A 15,013-nucleotide genomic window follows, 5' to 3' on the forward strand; every position below is an offset into this window, starting at 1 on the left:
TTTACAAAGCCATTCACTTCAGAGTAACACCAGACGCTATACCCTCTTTTTATCGGTTTCATCTGATTATATTGTTTAATAAATGATGAAATAATAAATGAAGTGATAAAAATAAATGAAGAATTCGCACTGCACATCGCATGACAGTAACTACAACCAATGCAATCGCGTTGTTCAAGGCTAGACTTAGATGAACCGCTGGGAAATAATCGCTTAATGCTAGTCAGAGTAGTGATAATGTAAAATAAATGAAGTGGTACTTACAGTACGTGTAGTACGTGTACCGATGGGACTTAAAGGTCGACAAATTCTAATTTCGTCTAGGATTGAAAGGGTTAATTTACGTAAAAACTATAAACAATTAACAAATTTGATCAAATATAATTATTTTTGTACAATATACAATCATTTTTCTAGTTTAGTGCAGTGCGTAAATCACATGCTAGTTCACTATCTTTAGTTTTTGGTTTCAGAGTCAAAATAAGTTAAGTAACTGAACTCGGTGTTTTTCTGCTATATTTGCTTTTCGTTACTCACAATCCTTATATTTCATGGATTCTATTTCGTATAATATACATACATACATACATATATGTCTGTTAGTCTCTCTAAAACTCGAGAAAATATGATGAAATTGTAAGAAAAATAGTAACACAAAAATTTCTACCGTCATATCCTATCTCACTTGTGGGTTTGAGCATTGATGTGGATGGTGCTCGAGTCTCGAAGTCTTCCACAAAGATATTGGCAATTACTGGAGATAGTGGCTAGCCGATTGGGGCTCCATTTGTTTGTCTGTAGAATTGATTTTGAAAGGTGAAATAAGTGTTGGACATACAATGTTTGAATTTAATGAATCAATGGAGAGGTTGTGGAGTTTTGGCCAAGTACTTGGCCAATAGTGTAGGGCAGTTGTATGCACTGACAATGGGACGTAGAGGAATATCGGGTTTGTGACTTTTGGATAGGCCATATATTCGAGGTGTTCTAAAAGACTTTTCACGAGGAATTAGAGATTGTTTTATGTCAACAGGCAGAGAGGTTTTATTGATAATGGCTTTTGTTGTTTTTCTCCAGATAGGTTGTTGGATTATTAGGAATTGGTCTGTAATCTGAAGTATTAATGATATTTGAGAGTTTATTAATATAAGAAGAAGTGTTTATGACGACGGTGGCATTGCGTTTATCGGCGGGAAGAATGACAAAATTTGGATTTGACTGAAGTTCTTTCAGGGTTTTTTTCTCGAATTGGATAATGTTTAACGTAGTAGGCTTGGAGTTTCTAAGAACTCTGGCCATGTCTTGTCTAGTTATTTCAGCATCTTCGGATGATAAACTAGAGATGGCTTCTTTAGTTTGACAGAAGACTCAATTGGAATGTGACGTAAGGTAACAGAGTAATTGAGACCTTTTGCTGAATTTTCGCTGGCAATGATCGAAATAGGAGTACCAGAAAAGTTATGAACCACTGTAGTGGGTTTCAACGTTTTAGACTTAGATTCAAAAGTGTTTAGGGCTGTCTGTGTTTCAAATCAAGAATAGATAAGGCAATAAAGAAACCGATCAGGAAAACGAAAGACTAATGATTGAGCAAGCAGTGTCCAAAAATACAACAAGCTCTACGAATTTAGTACATCACCATATGTTTTTGGAGTCACTTGGTCCTCTTCAAAAAATGTCGTCTGCGATCTGGCCATCAGGCAATATACGGTTGACTATTTCATGTTCTCTGTTACAAAATTTGCAGCCTAAGTCTCCATTCCTCAAGAATGGAGATCAAGCATCCTAATGCCTCTCTTCAAAAAGGGAGACAAATCGGACACAGAAAATTACAGAGAAATTAATTTATTAAACACAACACTAAAATTAACAAAGTGATAATAAATAAACTGAATGAAATTATAACACTACCAGAAGAACAACAATGTTTTAAGTCGGGAAGATCATGCACCGACGGTACATTTATAATGAGGTAAGTGCAATAAAAATCTTTAGAATACAACAAATCTATGTTTCATGTACCTTAAGAAGGAATTTGACCGGGTCTAATTGTTATCCACTTATTGTACGCAAGAAAGATACCTATAAAAATAATCAAAACGATCGAAAATATCTACCAAAACAATACAATAAAAGTAACAGTAGAAGAAGAACTAACCGACCCTATTAAAGCTGGTAATGGGATAAGACAGGAAGATTCCCTGAGTCCTCTATTATTCAACCTGATTATGGATGAAATAATAAAAAAAGTAAGAACTAAAAAAGGATACCAAATGGGAGAAAAACAACTTAAAATAATCAGCTATGCAGACGATGCAATACTACTCTCTCAAAGTGAAGACGATTTACAACGTATGCTGCACCAATTTAATATAATCGCCAGAAAATGTAATATGTTAATTTCCCCAAAAAAAGACAAAATGCGTGGTTACAATAACAAATTTACTAAGATGTAAATTGGAGCTGGAAGATCAGATAATAGAACAAGTGATGGAGTTTAAATATCTAGGCATCACATTATCTAGCTACAGAAAGCTCGAAACTGAAGTGGAAGATCAAATGTGAGTGATCAAAAGTGAATAGAGCAAACAGAGCTACAGGCTGCCTGAATGAAACAATATGGAAAAATGAAAATATTGAGAAAGAACTGAAAGGCAGAATTTACAAAACAGTCATCAGACTAATAATGTACATACACGGCAGAAACACGGCCTGGCACAGAAGGGACAAAAATATTGTAACAGCAGAGATGAAAACAGATGCAAGGTGGAGAACATCAAGAACTGGGTAAGAAATAGAAGTGTAGAATAGAATAATTACTATTTAAATGGAAATAAGCCACAATTAAAGGTTAAAGTAAGTTTATTGACGTTTACTTACTTACTTTAACCTTTAATTGTGGCTTATTCCCATTTAAATAGTAATTACTTTAACATCTTCTTCTTCAAGTGCCATCTGCGCGGCGGAGGTTGGCAATCATCATAGCTATTTGGACTTTTGAGACGGCTGCTCTGAAAAGCATAAGAGGCTGCTCTTTCCCTGCATAATCAGTTGGAGCAAGCTATATTTCTCTCCACGTGTAATATATCCGAAATATTTCAATTTTCTTGTTTTTATTATATTCAAAATTTCTATTTCTTTATTCATCCTTCTCAGAACCTCTTTGTTTGTGACGTGTTCTGTCCACGATATTTAACTTTAACATGCCACAAGAAAATAGCTTCAGAATAATATTAGAATAGAATCATCATATAAGCCGAATGACAACAAATAGAGTAATAAAGACGACAAGAGACGATTCCCAATAGGAAGACTATTAGTAGGAATACCTCGAACGACAACTTACTAAAGGCACATTGAAAAACAGACAGTAATGTCTACATACAAAACGGGTGTGGCAGTTCAGTGGGACTGTCGGTAGAAGTTACACTTCTATACACGCATTCGCCGTTACAAATTTATTTGGGAGTCAATCTGCACAATCATTACATATGTTATGCTATAGGTAAAACATAGCAGAAAGCGAAACAGAATTAATAACAACTTACTAACAATTAATAAACAACATTTGACCTGTAATAGGAGTATAGTAAATGAAGGATTGAATCAATATTTTGATGAAAATGTATATTTTTATTTTCATCTATGTATGAAAGGAGTTGAATGCAAAAAATTTTTTACACATACTCTGCAGTAAAATTTATTGTTTATTTTGTTATTAATATAAAAATATAATACCATACACTGCAACATAATTCAATATAATAATACAATACAAATTAAAATGCAATATTCATAAGTATTTAAAAATGACAATAAATAATATACATAAAAAATACACTACAATACAGTGCAACATAATTCAATGTAATAATACAATACAAATTAAAATGCAATATTTATAAGTATTTAAAAATGACAATAATATACATAACTTTTCTTCTTCTTCTCATTGCGCCGTCTCCTTTCGAAGGTTGGTTATCCAAATGGCAATTGTAGTTTTGGAAACTGCTGCGCGAAAGATCTCTGCGGATGAGCGGTCGAACCATCTCCTCAGGTCTTTCAGCCACAAGTTCTGGCGTCTTCCTACTGATCTTTTGCCCTGTATTTTTCCTTCCAGTATAACTTGAAGTAATTCATATCTTTCGCCTCTCAGCACATGACCCAAATATTGCATTTTCCTCTCTTTGATTATTCTTAGTAATTCTTTTTGTTTACACATGCGACGAAGTACCTCAACATTAGTAACTCTTTGTACCCATGGAATCCTCAACATTCGTCTGTATATATACATCTCAAAGGCATCTATTCTTTTTTCTATTTCAGAGTCCATTGTCCAACTTTCACAGCCATACAGTAAGACAGAAAAAACGTAACATCTGATCATTCGGATTCTAAGCTGTAGACTAAGGTCTGATCTTGTAAAAAATGTTTTAATGCTCATGAATGTTTTTCTTGCTTGTTCGATTCTTGATAGGATTTCTTTTTTTGGATTACACTGACTATTGATATTTATTCCCAAATATTTTATGGAATTTTTACTTAGAATAACTTTTCTACTTACGCATATGTTTAATTTACCATGTAATAATATTAATAAAAAAGTCCTCCCCGACTGGGAATCGAACCCCGGTCTCCCGCGTGACAGGCGGGGATACTGACTACTATACTACCGAGGACATGACACAAACGTATTTCAAAATTGACAGTTCTGGGTCATACAGTGATTTATTGAGATTATTGTTTTGAAATACAAAAGACTAATATAATTATGAATATTTAATAAATAATACAAAACATATCACATAAATAATAATATTAATAAATATTTTATTATATATATATATATATATATATATACAGATATATATATATATATATATATATATATATATATATATATATATATATATATAATATATATATATATATATATATATATATATATATATATATATATATATATATATATATAATATTAAATATATATACAAAAGGAACATTTTTATATTCGAGAGAGGAAGAGAGAGAAAATTTCACTCCCATACAAATTTCCAACGTGGAACGCGCGTACAGAAGTATAACTTCAAAAAGAAGAAAAAGAAGTCCCCATGAAACAGTTAGATTGTAGTATTCAGGTGGCTCTTAACTGGCGCACGTGTAATAAAGAAGTCTGATATGACTCTGGGCTAATTCCTTCTTATTTTCATAGTTCTAGGGAGTAAGGGAGAATACTAGTATTAGGGAGTGCCGTGCAAAATACGTTTTGCCATGTGCTTAAACATGTATTGTTTCCTAGTCACAGTTATACTATGTTCGGATTCAGGCTTATCTTGTGCCTGGACTGAAGTATTTTGGATCCTCTCCTGACAAGTTTATTACTAATTTCTTTCCTGTGTACTTCCAGATGACATAGCGCAATTCGTTGAGTTTTTCCTGTCATTTCCACATTAGGTTAGAATCCATCTTAAGACTTTTAACAGGACCCAGAGCCGTTCGACTATATGTGTACGTTCCGTTTAAGTTCCAATCTGTTAGCGTGCGTTCATAACGAGGCGCCGACCCTCGCTCGGGCCATGGGATGGTATCATTTAATCGATTTTCGGTAATATAAATGCATTACTTTAAATGCGAGCGTTCGCCGTCAGTGCTACGCTCTAGGCGAGGAGACGGTGTAATAGTCTCCGTTATGAACGCACCCTTAGGTTCATAAGTGTTCAACCATGACCTGAGCTGGAGAAGTAATTATTTATAAACTTTTAAAACAAAGAAAGCAAGGAACTATTTTACAGAAGCACCGAAAACGTCAACATGAAGAAAACCCCAGCAAATAGATGATACTGCAAATCAATAAATTAAAAAAACCTGCATGTATTGATACTTACTATTAAAGAATACAGTCGTAAAGATTAGAAACGATAGTGATAAGCTCTCGATGAACAGATTAGATTACAGTGGTAGAGTTAGAAAAGAAACGAATATTTATTAAGATAGTGCAGACATGGTAATAAACAAATCAGATATTGAAACAAATTTTCCATTAGATACATAAGCTTACCACAACGAAAAAAGTATTTAAAACCATGAAATTCTAGAATTAATGTGGTACCAGACCATCAAGGAAACGGAATTACATAACAATCTCTCTGAGGATATAAAATAACATAACTAACATAATTATTATCAAACGTGTTTTAGCCTGATAAAGAGTCGTAATTCCCATTTTTATTTTTCATTTTTGAAATCGATTAGTGAAGTATATTTGTAATTAAAATATTCATGAGCAGAAAAACATTTAATCGTTCTTATGTTTCACATAGGGTCCCAAGGTCATAAATTACCGGGTATAATAATATTACTTCAAAGCTACCTTTGTTTGACCTCTTTCAATCACGACTACTTTTAAAATTGTTGCCATTCTGGTAGGTATCTAAAGAAAACCACAATATGTTAGAAATTTAAAAGTAATCTAGAAACAACTTGAATTCAAACCCCTGGAGATAAAAAATAAAAAGCGAAAGTTGTGAACCGGAAACTGGGTTAATCAAATTGCTCCTTAGTGGATATTGTGGCCTTTATTTTTTAACTTAAAAGAGGTCGGGGCTCTTTTATAATGAACATACTCGGATACAAAAGACTGTTAAAGTAGATTATTAGTCTTTGTATTTTAATATAATCCCTACAAAAACTGCGTTAAAATCTGAAAGTATTCGAATTTTTGTAATTTTTTGAAACTCTGTTTACATGAGATGCTTTGTAGATTACACAAAGGCTTTCAATAAAGTAAAATGACAGCATCTATGATACATACTATCGGAGATGGGGGCAACCAACCACTTAATTTAGCCAAAGGGACCTCTATACGAAAATAAAAACAATCGGAATAACATTCCGATAATTTTATATCAGAAGCCGTTGTTAGGCAGGAATGCATAATCTCTCCCATTCTCTACAGCGAATATATTACTCGAAAGAAACTAGAAAAATGGAGGGGTCGAATGTCCATTGGAGAATAGAAAATCAGTAACCTGAGATATGCCGATGACACATTAATAAATCGCTTCAAAAAATAAGAAATTACTCCATTTGACGAGATGAAAATAATTATTAGACAAGTAAAGTTTTTGAAACTACACAACTTCAGCTATAAATTCGTTTGTAATGTAATGTAATTAGGCTCCTAAAAATGGCAAAAATTCGGCAACGTTTATTTATTTAGCAGATTTATACAAACTGACTTAATTTGCGGCGATATACAAAAATTGAATACGAAAGTTGCAGTCTTCATCTTTAAAATGCAATTTGATATTTGTCGATAGGACACTATAATCGAAAGATATCGAATTTTTACCGTCTAGTTGATAGAAATTTTGTTTAGATTCGCGCGCGTAACTGACATTCAAAATCGCCAGTCAAGAAAATCGTTGTTTCTGAGAAAACGTTCATTCTAAACAAGTGCTAGTAAACATTTGTGTTCCAAATTAACTCAGCTACATTTTTCTTCCCCCCCCCTTAAGTGGTGGGCTTTAGGGGGAAGTCGAGAGGACAAAGTGGCTTTTTTGCAAATTTTTTGGGATCCCCAAATTGATATCATCAGCAATATATAGCTTGTTCGTATGATTTTTAGAGATCAAATATCTGACTTCTTCTTCTTAAGGTGCCGTGCATTTCTGCGTAGGCGTCCACCGTACATCGTCTTGTCAGGTGAGATGTTAAATAGTCAGGATTAAATAATTCTGTTTTAGCAGCATTGCGAAGCATTTCATAGCTGTGGATTCCTGTCCATTGTCGAATATTGCGCAGCCATGACATTTTTTTACGTCCCAGACCTCTCCTACCCTCTATCTTCCCTTCGAGTATCAGTTGCTGAAAAGTATATCTTTCTCCTCGTAATATGTGTCCCAAGTATGCAGTCTTCTTACTTTTTACATAACTAAAAAGTTCCCTATCCTGTAAGCCCGCTCTTCTGAGTACTTCCTCATTTCTGACCCTGTCCGTCCATGATATTCTAAGCATTCGACGCAGGCACCACATTTCAAACACTTCAAGTTTGTTAATGGAACTGGCCTTTAACGTCCATGCTTCCATTCCGTACAAGAGAACAGGCCACACGTAACACTTAAGCATCTTGTATCGGAGGTTGAAGTCCAATTTGCGATCAGTCAGAAACTTACGAAGCCTCAAAAAAGCATTTCTGGCTTGTTCAACTCTGCTCTTTATTTCATTCTCGGGGTCCCAACCCTCGTTCGGCAAACAACCCAAGTATTTAAATTGCCTGACCTGTTCGATTTTTTCTCCAGAGACATATATCTTTGCGTTGGGGTAATCATTTCTACTTATAATCATTGTTTTTGTCTTCTTGATATTTATTTTCAAAGCCCGAGCTTCACTTGCAAGAGTTAGATTATTTAGTAGGCATTGAAGATCTTCGATGTTATCTGCCACTATGGCTGTATCATCGGCATACCTGATGTTAAATATCTGACGACTGGACTAAATGAAAAACATAATGAGACGTCTGGAGGAGAAAAGCACAGAATAGCACTTCGAAGTAGTAAACAGTTTCATATACCTAGGATCTCTCATAACAAATGAAAGTGGATGCGACGGAGAGATGCGTAGAAGACTTACTATTGCAAATATTGTAAGAAACTGATAACAATTAACACATAGCCACATGTGCATCCAAAATGTAGACTCCCAAAAAGCATATAAAAATAAAATTAATGCTTGTGACATGTGTATTTTTTTCTTTATGAAGCATCTGAATGCATTCCCTGTCTGCAGCCTTCATGAATTGCTTGTCTTCTGCGATCTAGTACCTCGAAGTCGCACAAAATATATCTGAGAGTATCCGTACCTTTGTTTCATAATCTGCAGCTTAGATCTCCGTAGTATAGTCCTATCGCTTAGATGTCCTTTTACTGGAGCATTTCCAGTTAGTAACCCAGTTATAACTTTGAGCTGCTTCCTGTGGAGATGGTGAGGTATACCACCACATATTAAGAATACCTTGGGTTAAACATCAAACAAATGTATTAATCGAAGGCCTTTTCATTGTTATAGTGTATTGTTGCCCGTCACCCTCCACCGGGAGCCACGTACTTTATATGAGATTAAACCGCTCTATTGAGATCTCCCACAGAAGACACGGCGGCACTATTTTCACAAGAAGCGCTGACTATCAAAACAACTGACAGCGCAAACCAGGATGGCTCAGAAGTCCTCTGCCTCTGAAAATTTGTATTTCAACAGCCATCACACTGCATAAGGATATGCAGAAATGGACAATCGCGGACAGGCCATCGAAAAATGGACGAAAGTAAACGGCCTATCTCTGATCCACGATCCGAAACTGCCAAAATCGTTCTACAGCAGAATATGGAGGAAGGCGTACAACCCCGACTTAACCTTCGCAAGGGGCGTAATTTACGGCTGCTGCACAAAGACGGTCTACGATCCTATCCCAAAAATACAGCACCGTCTAGTTGGTCTAAACGTACACGCTATAGTTAAAACGACAGAAATCCTGTTTCGACGTAGTTTTAATTTTAAAAAGCCAAATGGGACAAATAAGCTGCCCAGATAAACCACGCACTGAGAAACCTCGAAGCTCGAAGCAAATTATGATGCTTTTATCGAAATAGTTCGAAAATCCTTCCGAAGGCACATGTCTAGAGGCTGTAGACAACGATACGTCCCAGGCCTTAACGGCGAAGGCCGCGACCTACTAAGTAAATATTAGAGATTGTTCAAAACAGACCCCTTAAGTGAGAAAACCATAGAATGCAGAGAAGAACTTATGAAGACCATGAGTGAGGGAGAGAGCGAAGGTGGATACAAAAATAAACTCTGATAAAACAGCTGTGACAACCTCTAGTCAGAAAGATCTAACTGTTGGTATCGGTAACAAGGCAGAAAGGCATCGGGCTATGAGGACATATGTACAGAGAAGATTAAGAAGTTTGGTACAGGCATGAAAAGGTGGCTGCTAGAACTGTAACCGATGAGTCTCCTCACTTCAAATACCCAAAATCTGAAAGAAAACAAAAGTTATTGCCCTGTTGAAACCAGGCCAGTATTGCCAGCAGTTACGGGCCAATCTATTTAATATGCCGAATATATAACTTTACGAAAGAATTCTACTAGAGAGGATAAAGTAAATTCTCAAGCCTCGGCTGATTCCTGAACAGGCTGATTTCACACCAGGAAAAAACTGTACTAGCCAAGTCCTACACATCACTGAACACATAGAACATAACTACCAAGACAAACCAATTATAGGTATGGTGTTCGTAGACCTAACCGCAGAATATGACAGTATCAGTCACAGACTACTCCTTGAAAAGGTTAGAGCATTAAAAGGAGATAAAAAATTCACAAGCGTCGTAAAATCATTGCTTAAAACTAGAAGATTCTATGTCTTTTTTGAGGGGGAGAAAAGCCGCTGGCGGAATCAAAAGAATGACCTAGCGCAGGGCGGACAGCTATTTAACGTTTACACTAACGACCAACGAATAATTCAAACTACCGAGCACTTCCTGTATGCTGACGATCTTGCTTTGGCCGTACAGGACGGAAACTTCGAAGGGGTCGAAACCAGTAACTGCCAAACTACTGTCAAAAGATTGCTCTGAAGGTAGCATAACAACGTACTTCACAAACTCTGCTAGTCTAAATGGGTCACCCAGCCGAACGTCCTCCTAACTACAGCCAAGACTCTCAGCTTCTTCACCGACCATTATGTATGCCCTATCTGGGTCAGATCGACACACGTTAAGAAAGTGGATGTAGCTTTAAATGAAGCATGCCAAATAGCAACACCACTATAACTATATCAGTGTGCGGGAATCGACCAGCCGGACCTGCGAAGGCCTACCACAGAGTACACCGTGCGCTTCAGACAGTCAATGGACGACAGACATATGATGTTCGGTGCGGAAGAGCACTCAAACGACAAGGAAATCTAGGAAAGGTTTTCTCAGTAGCGTTCCCGTGGAACCTCGAGACTGGTATCTCCCAGAACCAAACAAACCGACTGGTTAGAACTGCGACTGGAGGACATTAGCAATACTGAACCAAATGAGATCAGGCGTGGCCGCTGTGAAGACCAACAGTGCAAGATTGGGTCAGCTCGATGAAAATGGTACCTTATATACGTGCGGCCAACGGCAGGACATGGATCACCTGCTCCAGTGTATCCTATGACCGTTTCCATGCACGATGGACGGCCTGTGAAAGACCAACACCAACGGAATAAACTGTGCCCGATTCTGTTCCAAACACTTCAAATATCACGCTTGGATACGAAAAAGTAAAGTAAGGATATGGGATTCTCTTCACAGTCCCCATTGCACAATAGTCCAATTTATTAACAAAATACTTCTTGTCCTTTATTTCCTTAATAAATTATTTCCAATAAAGTTAAACATTAGTCTTTTATTCAAAATGGCACAAACCGCAAATAAAAATATACTCATTGTTATAACTAATTTTTAAGCACACTTTTCAATTTTTATTTTGGCTATGTAAACATTTCCATTTTCTTTGGTTAAGAATTTTTTTATCAACATATCTTTTGTTGGGGAAAAGCATGTAACTCGAGAGACCCCGAAAGCTGAAGTATAAAATACCTTTATACTAAAAGGATCGATACCAATTTGGTAAGGCTTTTGTTATTTTACTGCTGTTCTTTTAAGCTTAAAGAATGATAACATTAAAATGCCTCTAGTGGAAATTTTCAGAACTAGTTTTTATTTTATTTAACTTTTTTCAAGAATAATCCAGTCTTCAGGAAAACTATTTATTTGCTAGTTGATGTATTGCTTTGAACGTGCTAAACAATATTTTAAAACTCTCTGTTATTGTTGTTCCACGTCTATCGGAGATTGGAAATCAATAAGGCAGCGTTGATTTTGTTTACTGTTGATCTAAAGAGCTCATTTTTGGTGCGGACAAGCCGTTCTCTTAAATCTCGCACCATGACATTCTTTTACAGCCTGAATTTCCTCTTCGTTTGATATTGTTTTGTTGATAAATTCACCCCTTCGTTGAAAGGGGTGAATTTATCCCCATGTACTAGGGTGCATTTGGGTGAATTCTATGCACTTTTCGTACATATACGTGTACAGGAAAATTGATCACAATTAAATTTACTATCGAAATGTCACCTTTAAAAGTCAAAAATAAATTTTTTGACGAAAATATATTCAAAAAACAAAGCATAAAAATCACAAAAACACGCGATTTTTCTCTTTTGCTCCGTAACTTTTTTCCACGGGGATATAGGTATAGGCATTGCTTTACAGAAAAAAAATCCATTCTTTCTCTTTAAAATACAGTTGGGATAGATATTGTCGTAGAACGTTTCATAATTTCACATTTTAGTGCATTGTATAATTTAACTAATGTTTTAAGATAATTCACCGTAAAATTAACTAATAATATTAGTTAGTAAAAAGTTGGGCTCAACCGGGATTTGAACCCGGGACCTCTCGCACCCAAAGCGAGAATCATACCCCTAGACCATTGAGCCGCCATATTGATTACCGTTTTGTTTATTTAGTGTTGATGACCTTCATTTTATATATCGAAACATTTTAAATGTCACGTTTTTAATTTTGTAATAAATTACTTTCACCTAAGAATAGTCTAATTAACTAATATTAAACGATTGTGAAATGAATGAAATTGTTTCTTATGCAGTGGAACAATGGTCTTGGGGTATGAATTTCGCTTTGGGTGTGAGATCCCGGGTTCAAATCCCTGTTGAGCCCCACTTTTTGTAAATTTGTATAACGTGTTCGTAAGTACGAGTAAATTTATTTTATTGACTGCTGTTTGTTGTTTAATAATGATGCGGATATAAAAGTTTCACTTTTGTATCTGCTTATATACAGGGTGTTTAAGTGTCCTATCAATATAATAATAAATTTTGTCGTTGAAATATATTCTCTTGGTATTTTGCAAAATCTGAACGAAAACACATAGATGTGATAACAAAACACCAGAATATACCACAAAGATAAAAGTCGAAAGATTACAGGATAACTCCACAAGATACCTATTCCAAAAAAGAATAACCGAAAAAAAGCTGAAACACATATATCACAGAAAGCGATGGAGTCGAAGAAAGCTGGGGAAAAGTTCAATACCTTATTTTTTCCCTATAATATTAAATAATAACTTCTTTGTAAAACATGTTCATGTTATAAACAATTAATTTCGTTCATAAGTAGTACTTTGTGTATTAAATAAATTTTTGTTTATCAGGGCTTTAACAGATGCTTATTTTCATTGTCCAAATGTGCCCCACAGCTGTACAAATATACCCCATGGTGTTGTGAAATTGGACAAATACAATGTTGAAGAAAAATTTTTTTCTGTTTTCGTGGGTTTTTCGCAGTTTCCACTATAAATATTCAAAGACAAGAGATACAACTATTTATTTGTCCATTATCAGTTATAGAATATTAAAATATCTTGAAAATATTCCCTACTGAAAAATAACGTCCAAATCTACCCCACCCTCCCCTATCCCTATTTTTGTTTAATTCGGACCACAGATTCGGACCATCTATTTAAGAGATAATAGGGCGTTTACAGACTTTTGGTCCACTCTGTATATTATAGAAGCAACCTCTCTGATTAAAGCCATGATGGCAATAGCATATTTCGAAATGTAGTTTTACAGTAGAATATGGAAAATATCTTACGTGGCTAGAGTTGCCAATGTATGAATCTTGAGATCTAAAACTTTCAAAAGAAACAAAACTAAAAATGAAATAAGATAGTTACGAAAGCTCATGAGACAAAATGCCAACTTCTACAAGTTAGTAGAATATATTATTATAAAAATAAGAAACGAAATGAGGAAATAGGAAAATATCAAAAAACAAACAAAAAAAAAATATGAAATAGTATTCAAGAGCCATGGATCAATACTTTATTTTTTGCTTCAAACTACATTTATTGTCTCGTCGACTTTTTAAATTGAGTTATTCTCAGTAGGCAGGCTAAAGGTAAAAACGTGACTTCATTACTAAAAATATAGAGACGCGGTAGTTTTGAATTATTTCTAATGTTTAATGACTAATGTAATATTATAGTCTCAGAACACGTAGATTGCAGATTTTCTTTTAGGATTATTGAAAAATATCACCACGCTAAAGTATGACTTAATGAAAACTTTTTTATGAGCTTGCTGAATTGAAACCGTATAATGAATATAATACTTAAAAACTCATAACTTTTTATATAATTATTTACGCACTTATCTAAAAATACTTTTCCATTCCCATGTGAAACAACAAAAGCATTATTATCCCTTTTGAATATATTGATTAAACCAGCCCTATTTTTACAATGTGATTGAACTTGATAAAAACAAATTAAAAGAGACATACGAGTAGAAATAGTATTGGTTCACTGGTATCAGATATAGAGTGATATTTAGGCTACTTTTTGATTAGCGCAGGTGAGCACTTGTATTATTAAGACATGGATTTTATCTGGTGTAAGTGGAACTACAAAACCAATAACAATCAAAAAGAAACACTAAATACGGAAAAAATCCGTGATCTCGTATTAGAAGACCACGGAATGAAGATGCGCAAGATAGCTGAGACAGTAGGCATCTCAAAAGACCACGTATTTCATATTCTGCATAAACTTTTGGGCATAAGAAAGCTAACGGCGCGATGGGTACCGCGTTTCTTTACTTCGGACAACAAACGCAACCGTAAGACCATTTCAGAGTAGTGTTTGACGCTATTTAAGCGTAATCCTAAGGGGTTTCTATGTCGTTTCGTAACCGTCGGAGAAACATGGATCCACTGTTACACACCAGATACCAAGGAACAGTCGAAAAGGTGGACGGTACCCGGCGAACATGCTTTGAAGAAGGCGAAGACTGTCCTATCGGTCGGAAAGATGATAGCTACCATCTTCTGGGATTCACAAAGGAACAACTCTATCGACTACCTAAAGAAGGGAAAAATGGTCACACGGCTCT

General features: G+C 35.3%; 1 protein-coding gene and 1 non-coding gene across 2 annotated transcripts in view; both read right to left on the reverse strand.

Moving 5' to 3' along the window:
• Positions 1-15,013, reverse strand: part of Cow (Proteoglycan Cow) — a 171,130-nt gene that overhangs the window by 66,332 nt on the left and 89,785 nt on the right. The window lies entirely within an intron of this gene.
• On the reverse strand, positions 12,464-12,535 carry TRNAP-UGG (transfer RNA proline (anticodon UGG)). Its single transcript has one exon. It is a non-coding gene; the product is annotated as a tRNA-Pro (tRNA).

Source organism: Diabrotica undecimpunctata, chromosome 3, assembly GCF_040954645.1.
Source record: "Diabrotica undecimpunctata isolate CICGRU chromosome 3, icDiaUnde3, whole genome shotgun sequence".
Taxonomy (NCBI): domain Eukaryota; kingdom Metazoa; phylum Arthropoda; class Insecta; order Coleoptera; family Chrysomelidae; genus Diabrotica; species Diabrotica undecimpunctata.